The sequence below is a fragment of the Nuphar pumila genome, chromosome 6 (genome assembly GCF_984573655.1).
Source record: "Nuphar pumila chromosome 6, dmNupPumi1.hap1.1, whole genome shotgun sequence".
In the NCBI taxonomy this organism is placed as follows: Eukaryota; Viridiplantae; Streptophyta; class Magnoliopsida; order Nymphaeales; family Nymphaeaceae; genus Nuphar; species Nuphar pumila.
Window position 1 is genome coordinate 117,054,142 of NC_143254.1, and position 21,754 is coordinate 117,075,895.

Below are 21,754 nucleotides of genomic sequence, written 5' to 3' on the forward strand. Positions count from 1 at the left end.
GGTATCACTTTGATACCTGTTGCGATTTGTAGGTATCACTTTGATACCTGTTGCAATTTATGAGATGCCACCATAGCGTTTTTTAGGTATCACTTTGATACCTGTTGCGATTTATGAGATGCCACCATAGTGATTTGTAGGTATCACTTTGATACTTATTGCGATTGTGAACATGATTTGCCACAAGAAGAAATTAACGTGGTTTAGTCATTCTAGACCTACGTCCACAACAAACACTCTCACTATCTTTTTTCTTATTATTGAATCATTCAGGGATATAGTATTTATAATGCACAACATATAACTAACTTGGAAATTATCACAATGGTACGATATACAGTTTTCATAACCAACTTGATATGCAGAGATATTCCTGTAACCGTTTAGATGAGATGAGATCAAATCCCTTAAATCAAGGAGAGAGAGAGGTGAGAAGGGCTTATCGTCAACATAATGTGTAGGTATCTTTATAAAAATAGGCAATTAATATCAACTTTTTAGAAACTCCTACCAATTTTTTTTAGAAGCCGTTTCAATGTTTATGAGAAACTCGTATCAATATTTTTGGAAGTCATATGAATATACCTTTCAAATGAGAATGTACATGAAAAATTTTCAACCTTCACACACTCGCACTAGGAGTCACTAGAATATGAGAATTGAAATATGAGAACTAGAAATATGAGAATTTTTGACACCTTTTTTTGCAAATCCAACATGTGGATGTGCTTTGCATGATGAATTTGATAGGAATCAACAATTGGAGCGTGTATTTTTATGAAAAATATGATTTTTGAATGTTTCATTATTTATTATGATTATACCATTGATTTTAAAGACTTAAAAAAAGCTTGTTTATGCATCACAATCTGATGATTCAAGAGCGGGTTCTTATAAAATCAAACATGTAGATCACATCCGCACGGTTAGATTCAAGAGAAAAGAACATGAAAATCACAGTTCACACATTAGTTATCATATTCTAGTGACTCCTCACACTAGTACCTAAGTTTGTTTCTGGCAACTATGATTTTTAACAATAAAAGGCTAAAATAAGAAAAATCAAGATGGTAAAAGAGAATTTTAAGTAGGGGCAACATTTGGTTGTGGCGACCTGACCATTCGAATGAGCTTCAAATCACAGGTGTAGGTTGTGCTAACTTAATCCGGCCTCATAAGTGTGTTCATGATGGTCCAAATGCTAGAGATTGACACTTGAATTGTGGTTTTTCAAAGAAGAAAAAACATGATTTTATGAGCCATTTTTTTCAGAATTGTGGGGCTATTGCTTTTTGAAGCCTTATGAAATCCTGGGTTGTAATGGGATGATCCAAGATCTGATTTTCCCAGGCAAACCATGTACATCAAATCTATGAAGTTAGTTTCATAAAAAACAACCAAAAACTCATTCAAACATCATGACAACTTGACCAGATGTCACCCCAATAACTAGTGTAGAAACAATCCATAACCGTCACTATTTTGTTCTATGGGAACAGATAAAAAGATAACATAGAAAATAATGAACAAGAAATTGTCTTGAATAACAAAGAAATAAACTAAACTATTTTTCCTATTTTTCTTTTTGTTTTCATTTATTACACAAGAAAACCAATGTCTAGTAGAGAGATCCACAACAAGAAGAAGGTAATTTACTGGCGTAACCCTAGGCGCCAGTAAAAGTATTTCACTGGCGCTATGTTTTTAGCGCCAGTGAAAATACATTATTTACTGGTGAATTAAGTTTCTCCAGTAAAATCCATTTTTTTTGGCACACTGTAAAAGTGCGCCAGTGAAGAGTCCACTTTTCTGACGAAATCAGGCAGTGCACCAGTAAAAGTACATTTTAAACATCTTTTTTTTTTTAGTTTTCGTGTGAGAGCTCCCTCCCTCCTTTTCACTCCCTCTCAAAAAAAAAAACCAAATTCAGGGGTCAGAGAGGAGCGGCGGGGCGAAGGAGAAGTATGGGGAGAGGGCGAAAGAGCAGGACGAGGGTGAAGGAGAACGGGAAGAGGGCGAAGGATCACATGGAGAGGGATCGGTAGTGGGAGGAGCGGCGAGGGTTCCAAGAAGATGTCCTCCCGACGGCCGTCGACCGATCCCTCTTCCCTCCCCTTCCTCTCCAGGGTACGATCCTTCCCGCCTTTTCTATTCCATTTTCCTACTCTTTCTTTCTTTCCCTTCTACAGTTCATCTTTTTCAAACGGGAGTTTTCATGTAAAGACCGTTTCAGATGCCGGTGACGACGGCAGGTTCTCGATCGCCTACCACTTGCTGGAGGTGTTCCGGAGGAATTATGCAGAGATGGAAAAGAATTTTAGGGTGTTCATATATCTCAATGGAGATCCAGACGCCGTGGAAGCTCACGGGAAAGTACAAGAGCGAGGGCTTCTTCCAAAATATCAAAGAGAGCAGGTTCACGATGCTCGATCCAGATCTCTTCTTCATCCCAATCTCTTGTCATAAGATGAGAGGGAAGGTGATCTTAATTTTGCTTTATTTTTTTGGTGTCTTAACTTTTTGAATTCAAGATTCATGTTGTTGCAGAGGAATTATATCTGTGTCATTGATAAGTGACTCCTTTTTTGGTGGTTTTGCTTCTGATTTTATGCTTATATGGAATTTGTGTGCTAGTTCTGGGCATTTCTCCTTCCGATTTTCACAATAGCAATTTTGAACACTAAGCCATGTTCTGTTATCCGCTCTTTTTGGGCCCTGTTCTTTATGCCATATCTCTTATCAGCACATTTTCAATCACAACTTTAATCAAGAATAAGGTTTTGCTAGTTTTACAAGATTAGTATCAGGGTTTGTTTGCTTGATTCCCTTCATTAACTAATGACTGATTGTAAATGGGGCAAACATGTTGTTTATCGCAATGCATGCATACACAGTACATATTTACTGAATGTTGATTCATATTCATAAATTGCTGAACATTGTTTTGCAAACTTAGTTGTCATTCTTGTTTTTCCATATTATTCTGCATATTTTAATATTTCAATTATTTATGAAGCTTGTACTTCATGGTGCTTCACCTAATGAGTGTTATAGCATCTTGCATTGCCTCATGCTTTGCACAATATTGATTGTGTGCGTTGAATATTGCTATTTGAATTATTCTATGCCATATATATCTCTTCTTGTGCAATTTAGAAGCTTTACTAAGAAGACCCATCTTTAGTGATTGTTATTCCAGTTGCCTTTTCTAAAACCTTGCTTCAATGCCTAGAGTTAGATGGGGATTACTGTCTTTAGCTATTACTTTTTTCTTTTTTCTTAACCTTGGTATTTGATTATGCATATATGAAGTGCATTTATGAATATTAGTTCTTTTCTTTTCTTATGTTGATCTTTTTACAAGTATGATTCCACAATTTCATTCTTCATCTTGTTGTACCTAGAATGTGATCTTTATTTTTTTCTGTATGTGGATGTTGTCTTCCATTAAGTTTCAGCTTTGAACTGATCTCTAATAGATGGTACGTATTTATTATTTTCATCCTGCTGATGCAGGAGTGCAACCTCTGCAGGTAACATATTCATCTAGTGTGTGTATAGTGAGAAAATGATGGTTTCATTTAATTAGTGTTATTAGAATGGAGGAAATACACCTAAAAAAGCTCAGGATCCAAGCAAAGATAGTAGGAACATTGCTGACAGTAGCAGGGGCTATGCTTATGACTATGTACAAAGGGACAGTTCTTGAGATGGTGTGGAATAAGCATGCTCATCCTAAGACCACAGGCGACCACCATAGAAAGATCAACAGACAAGGATTGGGTCAAGGGTTCAATTTTTCTCATCATTTCTTGTGTTGCTTGGGCAACCTTCTTCATAGTACAAGCAAAAAGAGCAAAATATGTACAACTTTTTATCTCGCTCCCCATATGCACCAAAAGGATAAAAATCCTGTCATACCCATATTTCTCATTTTCATAATACCAAGTAAAGCAAAACCAATAATCAAGGACATGTCATGATTCTTTTGTGAGATATGCAGAACTTTGGAGAACTGATTCATCTGAATAATTTTTTCTTTCTTTTATTTTGTTGTGGTGGCAGGCAATAGCAATGAAGAGATACACTGCTCAGCTCTCTTACAACCAATCTATTTGTCTCATCAGAAGTTTTTGGTGTCAGAATTATTTACTTGCTAGCCTATAATTTGTAGGATGACGCTGGTTTTGGGTCCACCAAGTTCTGGGAAGACTACTTTTTGTTTTAGCTCTGGCGGGAAAGCTTGATTCAAATTTGGAGGTACTAACACAACCATCCAATTTTTCACTTTATACCAATAGATGGTAAAAACTTGTTCCAGAACTGATGGGTATCCAATTTTATTGAAATATTAGACTTCTAGAAGGATAACATATAATGGACATGGGATGGAAGAGTTTGTTTCTCAAAGAACCTCTGTATACATTAGCCAGCATGATCTCCATATCGGAGAATTGACGATCAGGGAAACATTAGCTTTCTCAGCTAGATGTCAAGGAGTTTGTTCACGTTATAGTACGTAATGTTTAATTTAATGTATTCTTCTTTTAAGTTGATATATTCATGTATGAAGCTTTATGCATTCCTATTGTGTAATTGTTGGGGCAGATATTCTGGAAGAGTTGTCTAGAAGGGAGAAAGAGGCCAACATTAAGCCATATCCTGATCTTGATGTCTTGGTGAAGGTAGATACAGAGTGTATTTTACACCATGTCTATCTATATTTGTGTTTTCTACAACCAAGGGTTCTGTTATTTTTATTCTGTGTTATTCCATTTGAATATTGGTCTGCCTGCATTTAGTATTCTCTTTTGAATCATATTTCTCTTTCCCTTACCTTCTTTTGTTGCTTTCCCACTGTATTGATTTCACAAGATTGATTCTCGCTTCAGGGAAGCATCATTCTATTTCTCAACTCACCAAAAACTTAAAAGGCATTCATGTGCAACTCTTAACCATTTAAATAGGGATAATACCAAAAATAGAATTTTTTTATTTAGGCTTAGATTTTCACGGGTTCAACTTTCAACTGTTGTAGGTTGCATCCTAAGTCACAGGGACTCGGCAAAACAGGTGCCGCACCCGCGTCGACGCAACGCGACACGGGTGCGGCACCGGGTGCGATCAACACGACCCTAGGTGCGGTCAACGCATCCAGGGTCATTTTTGTCCACTTTTTGGTGTTAAAAAAAATTCCCCGATGAAAAGGAGGATTAGGGCAAAAATGTTTTTTTGCCCCTAATCTCTCCTCTCCTCTCCCCTTGAGCTCGAGCTCTCTCCTACCGACGCCCAACTCCACCTCCCAGGCTCCTCCTCTCCTTTCGCAGGTACGTACCCTCTCTCGCTCTCTTCTTGTGTCGGCAGGGGAGGGGCCAAGCCCCCCTTGCACCCTCTCGCTCTCTTGTTGGGTCAGCAGGAGAGGGGCCGAGCCCCCCTCTCGCTCCCTTTGTTTTCAACAGGTGAGGGGCCGAGCCCCCCCCCCCCCCCCCTCTCACTCTCTTGTTGGGTCGACAGGGGAGGGGCCGAGCACCCCCTTCACTTCTCGCTCTCTTGTTGGGTCGACAGAGAAGGGGCCAAGCGCCCCCCTCTCGCTCTCTTGTTGGGTCGGCAGGGGAGGGGCTGAGCCCCCCCCCCTCTCGCTCTCTTTTTGGGTCGGCAGGGGAGGAGCCGAGCCCCTCCCCCCTCTCGCTCTCTTGTTGGGTCGACAGGGGAGGGGCTGTGCCCCCCCCCCCCCCCCCCCTGCTCCCTCTGTTGTCGATAGGGGAGGGGCGAGCCCCCCCTCTCGCTCTCTTGTTGGGTCGATAGGGGAGGGGCGGAGCACCCCCTGCTCCCTCTGTTTTCGATAGGGAAGGGGCTGAGCCCCTCCCTGTTTTTGGTAGGGGAGAGGCCGAGCCCCCCACCCTACTCCCTTTGATTTCAGGGGAGGGGCTGAGCCCCCTCTCTCGCTCTCTTGTTGGGTCGGCAGGGGAGGGGCTGAGCCCCCCCTGCTCTCTCTGTTTTCGACAGGGGAGGGGCCGAGCCCCCCTCGCTCTCGCTCTCTTGTTGGGTCGGTAGGAGAGGGGCTGAGCCCCCCCTTCTCCCTGTGTTTTTGAAAGGGGGAGGGGGTCGAGTATAATTGATTTGAAAATTTGAATGTATTTTTTTTTTGTTTTTAAGATAAAAACGACAGATAAAGGAAAAGGACTTGCGTCATCCTCATCCCAACATGTGAGTTTTGCTGCTAGTTTTGCTGATAGTTGCAGTGGGATTGATAATATGGGGCCACTATGGGTACATGTAGATAAACTTGCAAAAACTGGAGAAGGAGGTGGTGAAAACAAGAGATTTCGATGCAAGCTCTACGAAAGAGATTTTGTTGGGTCTTACACAAGAGTGAAGACTCATTTGTTGAAGATACCAGGACATGAGAATATGACAAGAGAAAGGCAATGGCCGATTCTTGTGAAGTTAACATGGCATTTGCAAGCCACCAAGAAGATGCTGAAAAAAAAGAAAAGTCAATGTAGGAGGTAGAGGAACGATACAAGCAACATTCAATACATATGAAAGAGAAGAATTGGGTAGAAAAGTTGGGAGGTATTTTTTATTCTGGTTCACTCCCATTTAATGCAGCTAGAATTTCTTATTAGAAGGATTTAGTAACCTCCTTGGCAAATTATAATTTGAGTGGTTATGTGCCTCCAAGCTTAGAAAAAATATGAACCACACTTCTTGCAGAAGAGAGGGCAAATGTGGAGAGGTTGCTGTAGATTAAAAAATATTCATGGTAGCAAAATAGAGTTTCTATTGTGTATGATGGATGGACAAATATTGAAAGGCATCCATTAATCAATTTCATTGTTTGTTCACTTAGTGGCTCAATATTCTTGAAAGCAGTTGATGCATCTGGGGAATATAAAAATGCAGAGTATTTGAAGAGATTGTTTATAGAAGTGATAAAATAAGTGGGTGATCAGAAAGTGGTACAAATCATTACAGACAACGCTCCAGTTTGTAAAAGTGCAGCGTTGAGTTTGGAAAGTGAGTACCCTCATATTTTTTGGACTCCCTATGTAACACACAACTTAAATCTAGCCCTAAAGAGCATCTGCAACCCCAAAGAAGAAGAAAATTCACAAGCATATGCTTTATGTTTATGGATTGAAGATTTAGAAAGAAATGTCAAAAGCATTAAAAATTTTATTGTTAACCACCATCGTGCTAATGCTATATTTAATAGGCATTCTGATTTGAAATTGTTGAAGGTCGTTGAAACACGTTTTGCGTCCATCATTATGATGATGAAGATGATTAAAAGAGTGAAGAATACTTTGATTAAAATGGTGACTGATGAAAATTAGACATTCTATCGTGTTGATGATGATATCAAGGCTCAAGAAATTAAAAAATTCATTCTTGATGATGAGTTTTAGGACAGAGTGGTATACTTCCTTCAATTTATGCAACCTATTTGGAAAATGTTAAGAGAAGTTGATAAGGATGAGCCCATGCTTCATAGAGTTTATGAAATGTGGGATAATATGATTAAAAAAATACAAGCTATAGTTTTCAAGCATGAAGAAAAAAATCTTGCATTGGATGATTCAGATTTTTTTAATCATATTCATTCAATTTTAGTCAGAAGATGAGATAAGAGCAACACTCCTTTGCATTGCATGACACATTCTCTTAATCCAAAATATTATGCAAATAAGTGGCGAGCTGGTGGTATTGGTTGTGTCCCTCCAAATTTAGACCCAGAGCTATCAAGACATAGAAATATGTGTATAACAAGACTTTTTCCAGAAGCATATCTTCTACATCAAGTCACACAAGAGTTTGAAAATTTTTCATCTTCGAGATTACATGGACCGACATTATTCGCGAGAGAAGAAGATAATATAGATCCTATCACATGGTGGTCAACATTTGGATCAGAAACACCTCTTCTCCAACGTCTTGCATTAAGATTGCTATCGCAACCTACTAGTTCATCTTGTCGTGAAAGAAATTGGAGCACATATTCTCAGATCCACAACATGAAGAGAAACAAACTCACCAACAAGCGTGTAGAGGATTTAGTATATGTTCATTCAAATCTTTGATTACTTTCGCGAAGCAATGATGAATACAAGTACTAATTTGCTCTCTTAGTTATTTGATTATTTCTTAGTTTTCATTTAAATAAACTTGTATTGTATTTAACATTTTCAAATTGTATTTGTAACACAGGCAAGTAACATCCAAATTTTGGGATGTAAACCCAAAAGACTGTGACTTCGAGGGAGAACATGATTTCAACATAACAAACATGGATTTAGTTGAGCTCAGTATTCCTTCTAATGATGCATTTGATGATGAAGAAGAAAATTATTAACATCCATTACTTCATTAGGATATACTTTGGTATGTAATTTAGTTCTTTTATGCTTTACTTATTTGATTGATATTTAGGTCGATTTATGTAATTGCTTTACTTATTTGATTGATAATTTGATATTTAGGTTGATATACTGCATGCATGATGAATGATATTATGATAATGTTAACTGTTAAAACTTCAAAATTATATATATATATATATATATATATATATATATATATATATATATATATATATATATATATATATATACATTTTTGCCCCTGCCGCACCCCCACACCCGGGTTTTTTGGAAGTGCCGCATCCCCGCACCCGCACCCATGTGACATAAGTTGCATCAATGGAAGGACAAAAGGCCAATGCAGTGACAGACCATATACTAAAAGTTCTGTGAGAGAGGTACAAAAGAACTTTGATGCAATAAGAAACATCGGTGCACTTTCTGTGCCACAACATTTCAATCAACCGAGTCTAAAGCGGAAAATTTCAACTTCAATTTTTCATTGATACAATAGAAGGTTTTCCATGTGGTTTCTGAAGCAGAAAGTCTGTCCTATTGGAACACAATATACTTCACCTGTACATCAATTTTTATTCTAACTTTCAAGAACTAATACATTTAGGCAACAGTGACTTGGTCATGTGTTTCTCCGTTTTCACATGTTGGTTATATAATGTGCATTATGCATAGCATACAACTACTTGTGCATCCAGGCATGCATACAAGGTGTATTGCTTGTTAATATGTTACTGGTTGCGCAGCTAATGTACAACAAGCGTATATCTTTTTATATTTTTTTTCTACTTAACTACTTTTACTGACACACTTATTTAGTGCACCAGTAAAAGTCTTTACTGACACAAATTCAATGCTGGTATTGTATTTGCACTAGTGAAACCTTTTTACTGGCGCAAAATCTGCGCCAATGAAAGTATTTATTGGCGAATATAAAATGCGCCAATAAAAGCTTTTTCGGCGAGGCTTTTAGTGGCGCAGTTTTTGCTCTAGTAAAACTTAAATTTCCTGTAGTGAAACATGTTGTCTTGGAAAGTCTCATCGAGCTATGATCAATACGCTTGGCCGATTCAAAATCCAAACTAATTCTTACTAAGATAAAATGAGAGGAAAAAATACCTCTTGCAGAGGTTGAAAAGACCAATGCTATGGTCACCTATGAGAAAAAATGAAAAGAATGGAGAATGGGGCATGCCAAGATTATGTTTTGGCTCATTAATAGTGTCAATATCAAGAAGTGCTCTAGTCTAACCAAGTTTGAACGTGCAAATAATGCATGAAACTATCTTAAGAGAATGTATTCTCTTAAAGATATTGCACACATATGCAATTTGCAAGACCAAATAAGTACTATAACTCAAAGAGAAAAAAGTATTAGAGAATACTTTAATGAGTTGTTCGGTCTTTGAAATGAGTTGGCTCTTCTTGAACCTAGATGGCATTGTCCCAAAGACGTAGAACTTCGCCAAAGACAAATTGATGCAGAACATTTCTATCAATTCATCAATGGTCTAAGACCGGAGTTTGAGTCTACAAAATTGGCCCTTTTTCATAGAGGGAAAGTCCCCTTTATTGAAGAGCTAAGTATAAAGGAGAATCAGTTTAAAAAAAGACATCTAAACATGATGATGACTCGGTGCCAAGAAACCATGTCCATGCTTACAAACCACCACATTATGGAAGGCCAAACAATAATCACTATGAAAACCAAACAATAATCACTATGAAAAAAAAGGCAATGACTTTAAGAAGAAAAAAATATTTGCTATTATTATCGTGAATCGGGACACGTCAAGGCGTATTGTCCTAAGTTGAAAAAACCTTATAAGAGGACTCAGTTATACAAGAGTCAAGTGAATTCAAAACTACGCAAGATTTTACTATTGAGAACATGTCCTTGACTCAACTTATAGAAGCTCTTCAACCTCTATTCAAAGGAGCTTCATCAACTGGAGCCACAATCTTTTCTGTTGGCAACTCTGGCTCTGGTAAATCTCTTTGGCTTTTTGACATAGATGCCTCATTTCATATGATACTGAATTGTGTTATTTTATACAAATGTTATAACTCAAGCAGATCAAATGTATTTTCTAATGGGACATCTCTTGAGATAAAGGGGATAGAAAATTTCAAAAATATTTCAAAAAAGTTTTTTATTTCAAAAATTAGATATATTCCCAAATTAAACCTGTCTTTTATTTGCCTTTCAATTATCTGACCATGGGTATAATGTTTCTTTCTCTTCTATTGGTTGTCGAGTGCACGATCCTCAATTAGGGAATTTGATTGGGTAAGGCCATAGAGAAGGAGATTTATACTACATGAATTTTTTGAAAATGCCCAAGAATACTTTTTGTTATAATCTTTAGAAACTAGATTTGAATTTATGAAATAAAATGCTTGGCCATCCTAATGTATCCAAAATCCAGCACTTTTCAAAAATGAAAAAAATTATAATCTTGAAAATTTTACATATGTGAAGATTGTATTCTTGGCAAAATGAAAAATTTGTTATTCCAAGAAAGAACTTTTGTCTCTACATGATCGCTTGAGTTAGTACATTCGGATGTTATATCTAAGGGTGGGTTTGCATATTATGTAATCTTTGTTGATGATTTAACTAGAAACACACGGATTTATTTCCTTAAACACAAATCTAAAGTTTTTTCATACCTTCAAATATTTTACAATTCGTTAAAGAACAAGTTTTAAAGTGATATTTTTATCTTTCGCACTGATTAAGGGGGAGAATTTTTATCAAAAAAATTTAAAGATTATCTATAATTAAATTGTATCACACATCAAAAATTGTCCCTACACCCCACAACAAAATGGTTTGTCTGAAAGAAAGCATAGACATATAATAGAAACTACAAAAACTTTGTTTATTTCAAATCAAGTAACCTAAGAATTTTTTGGTTGAAGCCACATTAACTGCACATTATCTGTCATTTTACATAACCACATCTAGGGTAACATCACAATAAATGTCTAAATCTCAATCCATTGAAAGATCAAGGTTAGAAGGGAGAAGGACAAAACTAAAATATATGTCACATTATACCTTAAAAAGCAAATATCGTAGACATATCTTCATAGCATTTGCAGTCTATTAATGGTGCATATTCAAAGCTCACCATGTTTTTCATACTGGCCCAGAGGTTGGAATGTGAATGTCTTGCTTTGATCATCTCTTGTAAATAGTCATTTAAAACATAAAATGTGAAAACAAAAAATCCAAAAAAATAGTAAATTTTGAAAATCAAAAATTTTAAATTTCTTAAAATCACCTTTTTTGATGCAAAGTTTTCGTTATTTGAATGGATTTTGCCCAAAAGTCGTTGCATTTATGAGACGTTCACACACACTTCATCCCACTTTTGCATTATGAGCAATTGCCAATTTTCTTTCCATTGTTGTGAAGAAGAAGCTTGAAGGCAGAGCTCTCTATGAGAAAGAAGCATAAAATTCATATGTTGGCAGTAAAATAGAAGGATGAATCTTTTTGTGAATTCTAAAAGAAACAAAAGATGAATCATGCAAGGTTATGTTGGGTTTCATATTCTATGGTTTAAGGCTATGATGATATACTTAGAGGAAAAACTCTCCAAGCTGAAGAATGATAAGATTACCTTGGGCTTTGACTTTGCTTCTCATCACCTCTTTTGATTAATCATGTGGACAATCTTATGCACTGGTACCTTCTATAATATTCCAGAAAATAATATAGTTGGTTATCTCATTGTAAAATGCAAAGCCTATCCATTCAAGCCTTATCTTGGGGCATTTTTTATAAAGAGCATAAAAATGCAAAAAAAAAGTTCCAAAAAGTAAAAAATGCTAAAAAAGGCATTATTAAGTAGAAAAAGAGAAAACAAAGTGAGAAAAGAAGCTCCACAAGTTTCAATGGTTCCCCTACAATTGAAGACTCAAGCAGGATATGCCCAGGATCCCTTACCCACTTGCTTTTCTTTGAACATCACATTTAAGAATGTCATATCCAACCTTTTTTGTTATATCCTTTGAGACTTGTGATACCCAAAAGTCCAAAAGAAAAAAAGTTCATTCACCTCAAAAAGAAAAAGTATTATTATCATTTCACTAATTCTTGTCATCATTTCCATTCTCGTCTTTCATTTCTCAATTTTGATGATCCATATCCTATCATTCTTTCAAAGTCTTTAAAAAATGGATAACCACTTAGAAATATTCAACATGTATTAGTTTGATGTAAGATTTGAAGTGAGGAAGTTAAAGTGCATCAGAATGAAAAGTCTCAAGCTCTCATGTGCTTGAAGCTCTCATTTCGGACCTAGATGACCAAGAGTCTCACTCATTTAGAAGTCTTTAGAGTCACAATCTTTGTGAGATTAGATTGATATCTATTGAAGCATGAGCTTATGCATGCATTTTTATCACTAGTTTAAAATTTGAGGGCCTAACAAGAGAATTATCATAGTGAAAAATAGTGAGCTTGTTTATTTTATAAGGGCTTCGCTTAGGGGCAAAAACTGGAAAATGAAGTCAGACCAACATTGGCAAATATTCAAATTGTTGCTAAGTAATGCAAGTTGCACACACTCATTCAACATTCACCCTTCTTATTTTGCAACACTGTCCAAGGCAAATATCCAGTCAGGTGATGCAAATTTTCATTCTCAAAATTCATTTCCAAAATTTTTAGCAAGGGAGAAATTTATTTTGAAAAAAAAATGGTAGTCATTTTAGACTTGGTCATCATTCACATACCAAAAGTTATGACCAAAATAAGGCAACTTGTGTAGTGAAAATCTTGCATTTTTAATTATATCTCAATTTAGATAAATTCTTTACCATCAAAATGATTGAATTTGGTATGAACTCAAAAGGTGACTTAAATTTGATGATGTTAGTTTTTCAATTCATCAAACCATGTTTTGATGACATTCAGTTAGAGAGATATGGCCGAAACAAGCCAACCTATCAAAGTTGTCTTGGTTTACAATAATTTAATTTTTATTTGCAATTAATAGGTTATCATTAACAATCCTTGAATTAGAATTAATATTTTATGAATTGTTGTCAATAATGTAGAGGGTCCTATCTTTCTAATATGATAAAAATAAGGTCAATACAACGTCAGAACATAAAGTTATGACATAAACAAGGTGACTTGTTCAGTAAAAAACCTATCTTTTTAGGTAAGTCCAAGTTTGAGTATGATTTTGACTAAAAAATGTTCTAATTTGGTTCTTCACTGAAAAGATGGATTAAAGTTGATCATGCTAACTTTTTAGTACATTAAAAGTCACTTTAATCTGACACTCAGATAGAAATTTATACCCAAAACAAGTCAATCTATCAATGCAGTCAAATCTTGTTTATGATGACAAGGTACACCTGTTAGAAATTAACCTCAGAGGTACACTTGTCATAAGGAATGAACCTAATTGTTGTCAAGAGTGAACTCTAGAGGTACACCTGTCATTATCAATAGACCTAATTAACAACTTTTTGTTAGGATGCCAATTGTTGTCAATAAATAGTCATTAGCATGAATTGTCGTTAGTGAATTGTTGTTAGCAAGGTTTTGCTGCTATTTGGCTTATAGTGCATGAGAGATTAAGACAAACCTCATTCCAACTCATCATCCCTTTCCTAAAAAAACTCTATAATAATTCGATGAACTGAGACAGTCCTAGATTTCTTAATTCTCAAGTTAGGAATTGCCGACCAATAGAATTCAACCTAAAAAACAAAAATCAATCACCTCAAACTTTCAGCCAATAAGATTTCACCATGTCATCCAAAGGTGGATTAAGACCTTTGTACCCCAAACCCAATAGGATTAGGATTCATGCCCAATAACAAATCTATAAATAGAAGACTCCCTAGTTCAACATCTAAATCTTGAACATGAGAGTGTTGTTGTTGTTGTTGTGAGAGTCTAACCTAGCCCAAATGCCCACACCCTGCCAAACCTACCTGTGAAATCTAGGTCTAAATCACATGTTTTAAGATTCATCTTGCCCAATCTAAGCCTCCCTAAGCCCATGCCCTATTGATTTTATCGCTTGTCGGAGTCATCTTAGAAGGGCTACCTAAGCCGGTGGTAAGATTCTTTTACCTTATTTGATTTTATTTATTTTATTTATTTTATTTAGTGTGTGTTTATTTTTAATCCCCATATTTTTCTTTGTTTTCATGTTTTCGATTGTTGATGATGCTCCACACCATCAACCACACCTTTTTTTAGGAATTGTATTTGAGTCACTTATAAGCTAAAATCCAATCATCAAAGATTTTGAAGTTCCTAGAGCGGTTGTTCTCAGATCAATGGAAGAAGAAAGGTGTGCTACTTGAAGAACAAAGCTCACATTCTCTTGTATCTCAAATTCATATCTTTTTTCGAATCCAAAATCTTTTTTCGGATCACCCTTGTTTTTCCTTTCAAAATTAGGGGATCCACAGTCTTAAGGTTCAAGTAGAAGGTTTCTTGGTGGGTGAGGGAGTCATCATTGGGATTTTACTTTGTTACATAATTTATGTCAATGAGCTTGATGGGTTTTATGGTGACATTATCATTGTCATCCATGTTTACAAGGGCTAAAGAAATAAAATGAAGATATAGAGGAGGGAGAAAAATAAGAGAGAGAGAAAGAAAGAGAGAAAAAACAAAGAAGATCACGAGCACTTCACCACCAAGAGAGCACCACCAGTGAAGAGCACAAAGTGTGTACCATAAACTTTTTCCTTGAAGTACAATCATGATCTCACAAGCACTTGAATGGGTTTTGCAAAAGAGGCTTCAACTTTTTCAAATCTTGAGTAGCATGCTTCCTAATGCACCAAAAAATCAGTTTAATCTCTAAGCTCTGATACCATGATAAAAAACAAGCCCTCCAAAGATGTTCATCAAATCATCAAAGTGGACACTCAAAGAATTTCACCAAAGCACCAAAAGAATACACACAAGCCACAAAATGGGCTCACACACCAAATCCACAAGGTGGTTAACACAATATTAAAAATAATATTTTATTGATAATGAACTAATGCAAGAAGCATACATGAGAGGGGAGTCATCCCATATTTATACACAAACTCAAGAGTCTCAAAAGAGATGTTAGAGCATGTCCAATGGCTCTATTTGGAGTTGTTGGGCCAGCCTCAATGTCTCTTTTGAGTAGTCAACTTTGTGTTGACCAGTCCAAAAAAATACTACAACTAAAAGAAGAAAAATTCTATTTAACTATCTTAGTTATATTCTAGTTACATTGTAATATATATATATATATATATATATATATATATATATATATATTCTTGTGAGTTTTTTTCTTGTGTATTAGTTCTTAGCTCATAAGTGGCCTTTACATATTACTCTCTCATTGCCCTGGTAGGTATTTTCATTATTTTTCTATTTAAATCATTACATGGTCCATTAGCATGCTTATACATCATGATATGCCTTGGCTGCATATGTTGTTATATTTTGAATGTATTTAAAGATATTGTTTCTATTATTGGGATTTAAATTGTTATGATCAGTTTAAGTCTTTGCATCTCTTTGAAACATTAAAGTATCACCCTTGTAAAGGACAAAAATGTCCTCCATCCAGAAAGTCGAGGATGATGTTGACTCTTCAAAGTCTACACAACAAAACGAACCTTAATCGTTTCGCCGATGATGATCCAGCGAAACGATGGTGAGCCGGCGATCCGATGGTCATCCGGCGAAATGAACCTGAGCCATCAAAAATGTCTGTTTGAACTTTTCATCGTCACCATCTTCTTCTTCCTTCTCCGTAAAACACTGTAAAACCCTCTCTCTCTAGAGAAGAAATCAAGGGAGGCAAAGAGTTCCCCCTGGAAAAGGCCATGAACATCAACCCTCTCACTCTCTCTCTCCCTTCTCTTTCTACTTCTGTGCACATCCAACAGATGATCCTACATTGCTCCATCAAACACTGACTGACCTGCACACTGACTGTAGCATCGTTCAACTTGATGAGTTGTAGAGCCTGATTCATAGTTTTTGCCCTTACAGGAGGGGGTTTGGGGGCTCCTCTCAGCGTGGGTAGCATCATTCAACTTGATGAGTTGTGGAGCCTGATTTAGAGTTGTTGCCCTTACAGGAGGGGGGTCCGAGGGCTCCCCCCCCCCCCCCGACGCGGGTCCCTCTTTTAACTATCAAAAAAGAGCAATAAAGCGTTTTGTTCAATCGTGGGGCTCATGTTTCCTTCGGTTTTTTCTTGCTCGAGGTTTTCGTAACACCCCTTCCCACGATTTTTCTATTTTTCTTTTTCTGTTTCTTTTCCATGATTTTTTCAATGACTCCCCTATAGCGATTTTTAGTGTTGTCGGGTCTCCAACGAGCCCCACAGTGATTTATAGTGTTGTCTGGTCTTCCAACAACAATTTGTAGTATTGTCAAGCCTTCCTATAACAATTTGTAGTGTTTTTGGGTCTCTAACGAGCTCAACAACGATTTTTTGTATTATCCGACCTTCCAACAACGATTTATAGTATTGTCGGGCCTTCCTACACCGATTTGTAGTGTTTTCGGGTCTCCAACAAGCCCCACAACGATTTATAGTGTTATTTGGTCTTTCAACAACGATTTGTAGTATTTTTCATAAATCACTATAGTGATTTGTAGTGTTTTTGGGACCCGTGTTGGGGGGGAGCCCCCGGACCCCCCTTCTGTAAGGGCAAAAGCTCTAAATCAGGCTCCACAACTCATCAAGTTGAATGATGCTACCCATGCTGGGAGGAGCCCCCAAACCCCCTCCTGTAAGGGCAAAAACTATGAATCAGGCTCCACAACTCATCAAGTTGAACGATGCTACCCACGCTGGGAGGAGCCCCCAAACCCCCCTCCTGTAAGGGCAAGAACTCTGAATCAGGCTCCACAACTCATCAAGTTGAATGATGCTATCCACATTGGGAGGAGCCCCCAAACCCTCCTCCTATAAGGGCAAAAACTCTGAATCAGGCTCCACAACTCTTCAAGTTGAATGATGCTACCCACACTGGGAGGAGCCCCCAGACCCCTCTCCTGTAAGGGTAAAAACTCTGAATCAGGATCCACAACTCATTTAGTTGAATGATGCTACCCACGCTGGGAGGAGCCCCCAAACCCTCCTCCTGTAAGGGTAAAAACTCTGAATCAGCCTCCACAACAGTCAATGTGCAGGTCAGTCGGTGCTTGATGGAGCAATGTAAGATCTTCTATTGGATGTGCATAGAAGCAGAAATAGAAGGGAGAGAGAGAGTGAGAGGGTTGATGTTCATGGCCTCCTCCAGGGGAGATTTTTTTCTCGGATAATCCTGCAGTGCAGAGACTGGGTCTTAAATAATCATCTTTGGGGCACTTAAGTCTTTACAACCACTCCTTTTCTAGAATCATCACGTTTTTTTTGCACCAATGGAGGAAAGGGTACTTAAGTCTTTGCAATCACATCAAAATGCAACGCTAATTAATGCTAACAAACATGGGGATACGAGACACACATGCTTAAATACGTGGTGCTTTTTGGGACCCTCGAGCATGAGATGCCCTGTTCGGGGGGGGGTAACATATAACCTGCTTCGCGCAAAAGGAGAGGTCCATAATTAACTTGCCAAGCCGCCCTCTTCAGAGGGTGAGCCGTACGGACCACACGACCTCCCCTCGATGCCTTTTTCCCATTCTTTCCAAGTAAGTACGGGTGAAAACGGTTCGGACCTTCACCATAGACAACCATAATCGGGTGCTACCACGATCACATAAGCCAAACTCGCTTCATACCTGCTAAAATAAATTTTTTGTTTATTTTTTTACATTGAAAATTTTAAGAGAAGGATGAAGCGTAGTTGCATCGGTACTCTGGTCGCGTATTAGTTATATTTGTACCAAATATCAATAAACTCGTGTTGAAAACTAGAAATAGAAGTATCAAATTCTTAAAATACTCATCCCAATGACATGAATAATGCATAACTATTCAATTATAAATGATTATCAAATTCATTTCTGTTAACATTTATGAACAATTTCATTTTATAAAGATGCTATTTTCATCAAGACTTTTAAATGTTATGATTTATAAATTTTATTATAAGATAATGATTGATTAAATGTATATTTAGCTATTCCAGTTTGTAGGTATCTTTATAAAAATATATGTTTCACATCAACTTTTTATAAACTCATACCAATTCTTTTAGAAATTGTATCAACATTTATTAGAAACTTGTATTAATATTTATAAAAGTCACATCAATATGTGTTTCAAATAAATTTATACCTAAACTTTTTAAGTCATCACGTATCAATACCATTGTTTTATACCAATAACCATACCCATTTTTGGCAACTAAAGTATGAATGACAAAAAAAAAGGCAACAGAAACTCACTAAGAGTTTTGTTCTGATCAATAAATAAATATTATGAAGTTCATTGAAATCTCAACTTACTGGTATTCCCCAACCTTAACTTGGGAAGGAAGATGTGGTAATAGGACAAAACCATTAATTCTGATTCATTTTTTTATTTGATGGCAATGCTTAGCCAATTCCATCTTGTCCAATTTTTCTATGTTTTCTCAATCTTATTTGGAATTCAGGTAGAACCTAGGTCTGGTATGAAATTTTATAAACCATATCAGACTTGGCATGCTAATTGGACCCTATAGATTTGACCAATTTCGTAATTGAACATCATCTCTATTATCAGATCTGGATTCTATTGAACCTGGTAAGATTCAAGTTAGGGTCATACCCGACCAGTTGACCCTTACTGCCAAGTAGCGGGGAGGGGCAGGAGGCATGCACTGGGTACATATCAAATCATACCAAAACAGAATCTGACTTCAAATCTCAATTTGAAACATACTTGATTAGGTATAATTGAATCTTAATTCAAAACACGTGATAAAAGACTAGAACTAGTAAATAAAGACTAGAAATAATTGTCTTATAATACAATGTAATGTAGTTGGATTTTATCCGAATTTAAATTAGATACATCCCAAAAAATCAATCCGAAGGATTTGTTATTTTACCTGCCAGGTTTGGCTTGAGGACCATGGTTACCTGGGTAAATAACGCAGAAGATCGTCTAGTAGATGGACTTGGAGGTGGCTTTGAAATGGCAACAACAATGGCACAGGCTTAGGGCGTTGGAAGGAAACTTAGAATAAATCATCCTTGTACGGGTTGAAAAGCCATGAAGATGAAAGCACTTGGCTTTAATGTCCCTAAGTTTGCCGCAGTGATCTCATGGAGGGCATTGGCGTCCTTATCCAGCCTTGTTGTTTTCATCCCTAATGGCTGTCTCTAGGGCGGGCAGGAATGACCCGCAGTAAATGTTGTTGCTCTTCCAGGATGACCAAGGCGATGGACGGAATTGGTTTCATAAGTAAGAGTTGGCTTCGAATGGCACTGTAGCTATCATTTAAATCCATTGAGAATTGTATTAGTCGCTCCTGCTGCTGTAGGTCTTGGATGACCTTCGTGACTCTGCATGAGCACTTAGGAATCCTGATATAAGATGATAGTTCATCCCACATTCCTTTTAGTAAGAGTGAAATAGACGACAATGGATATTTGCATTGCTTGTGATTGATTATTTCATGCTGGATTTGGTAGCGGCATGCACAATATATACAAAGATAACACATGCAAAACATAGCTTCCTCGTTCAAGAAAGACATCCTACTTTTATGTATGTAGTGGCTAACTGATGTAAATACAAGGTCGGATTTAAGATAACAAGACTAAATTATGCCTACTCCGAAAGAAAGAAAGAAAGCTTGGTAAGAAAGGTATAATAGAAAATATCAATTAAAATTACATTTTTTTTTTTTTAAAACAATAGTTTATCCATAAGCTATCCTCTAACAATCTGTATAACTAGTACTTATAGGGTAAAAAGAGAAAACCCTAATTCTCAATTGGATATGAGATAGATCCATTTCATAAAAATAAAAATAAAAATCCAAATCTAAGTAAGAAAAACCAAAACTAAAGCATGATCCAAATGGATCTCTTGAACTTGAATTTCATGTGATCTGCTCCTACATCATTCTCTCTGGGTTGGATAAGACTTAAACTCGAGTCTACGTCGCTTTCGCCTCATACAATTTCGCTAAAGTCTTGAGAACCGAAGAATAGATGTAGCCTTCCACTGATATGGATTTATTAGTCATAGGTTTGACCGAGCCCGAGCCAAACCTCACTGACCGCTGCCAGTTGTCAAGCTCCCCAGGCCACCTCCCTCCGGCTCCTGCCACCGTGCGCCACCACCGCCCGTCACTGGATTTTCCCCCCTTTCCTCCTCCTTTCAGTTGCCGAACTGTTACAGGTCGGCTGTAGCCAGACCACCTCCGAGCTCCTCTGTTTTCGCCGGACGAGCAGGACGCCACCATCCGCCGGTCAAACCCCCACCATCGGCCATCACCTTGCCGACCAGCTGAGGGTGCCCGACCACCATCGGGACCCCCTTTTTTTTCAGTCGGCAGTCGAGCTTCGCCGGCCACCACCTCTGTCCAGCCGGAACACCACCACCACCGCGGGCGGCCTCACCCCTGTCGTCGGCCACCCCACCGGACAGCCGAATACCCACCTCGGTTGGGGTTTCCGACCAGCTAGCCACCACCCTTGACAACCCTACCCCCTTTTCCTCTCTCAGCCGAATTCCTCCCTCCCTCACCCCAGTCTACGGAGGGGAAGACGGAAAAGAAGAGAAAAAGGAAAGACAAGAAAGAAGAAAAGAGTATCCGCGCGTACCGTCGTCACACTGTCGCGATGCGTGCCACTGTAGTTTACGTGCAGGATTGCCTCGTAGTACATTATGTTCTCGTCTCATAGTCTCCATCTGCTGCTCGCATGGTCGATACGCCACATAATCCATGTTCTCGTCTCATAATCCTACGGCACGAATAGCGAAGTAGGTTCTTCAGTTCAACCAAAATTAGAGGTTTCTAGTATTTTAAACCACTGAAATCCTACATTGGTTTTTGGTTTTTGAAATAACTTATGGAAAGTAGGAACCATTTTAAGGGCATTTTTTTACCTTTTAAATAGTTGAATTTAGTTTTGATCCTAAATTTGAACTTATAAATATCAAGAATATTAGCTTTCTAATACACCAAACCAATCGAACTTATAAATATCAAGATATAGACATCTTTTCACAAGTGTGTTTCAACAGGTTCAAGCTATTCTGGATTTTTTTACTCAATTCAGATCCAAAACTAATAGATCATAGCCAGACCTCTCATCTAGCGTCGATCTAAGTGGGTTTGGACCCAATCTGACCCAAATTTGACCTGATTTTATATTCAGATCAAGTAGATTGGATCCAGTCTCTTAGATTGACGCCGACCAAATGCCATTCTAGGAGTCTGTA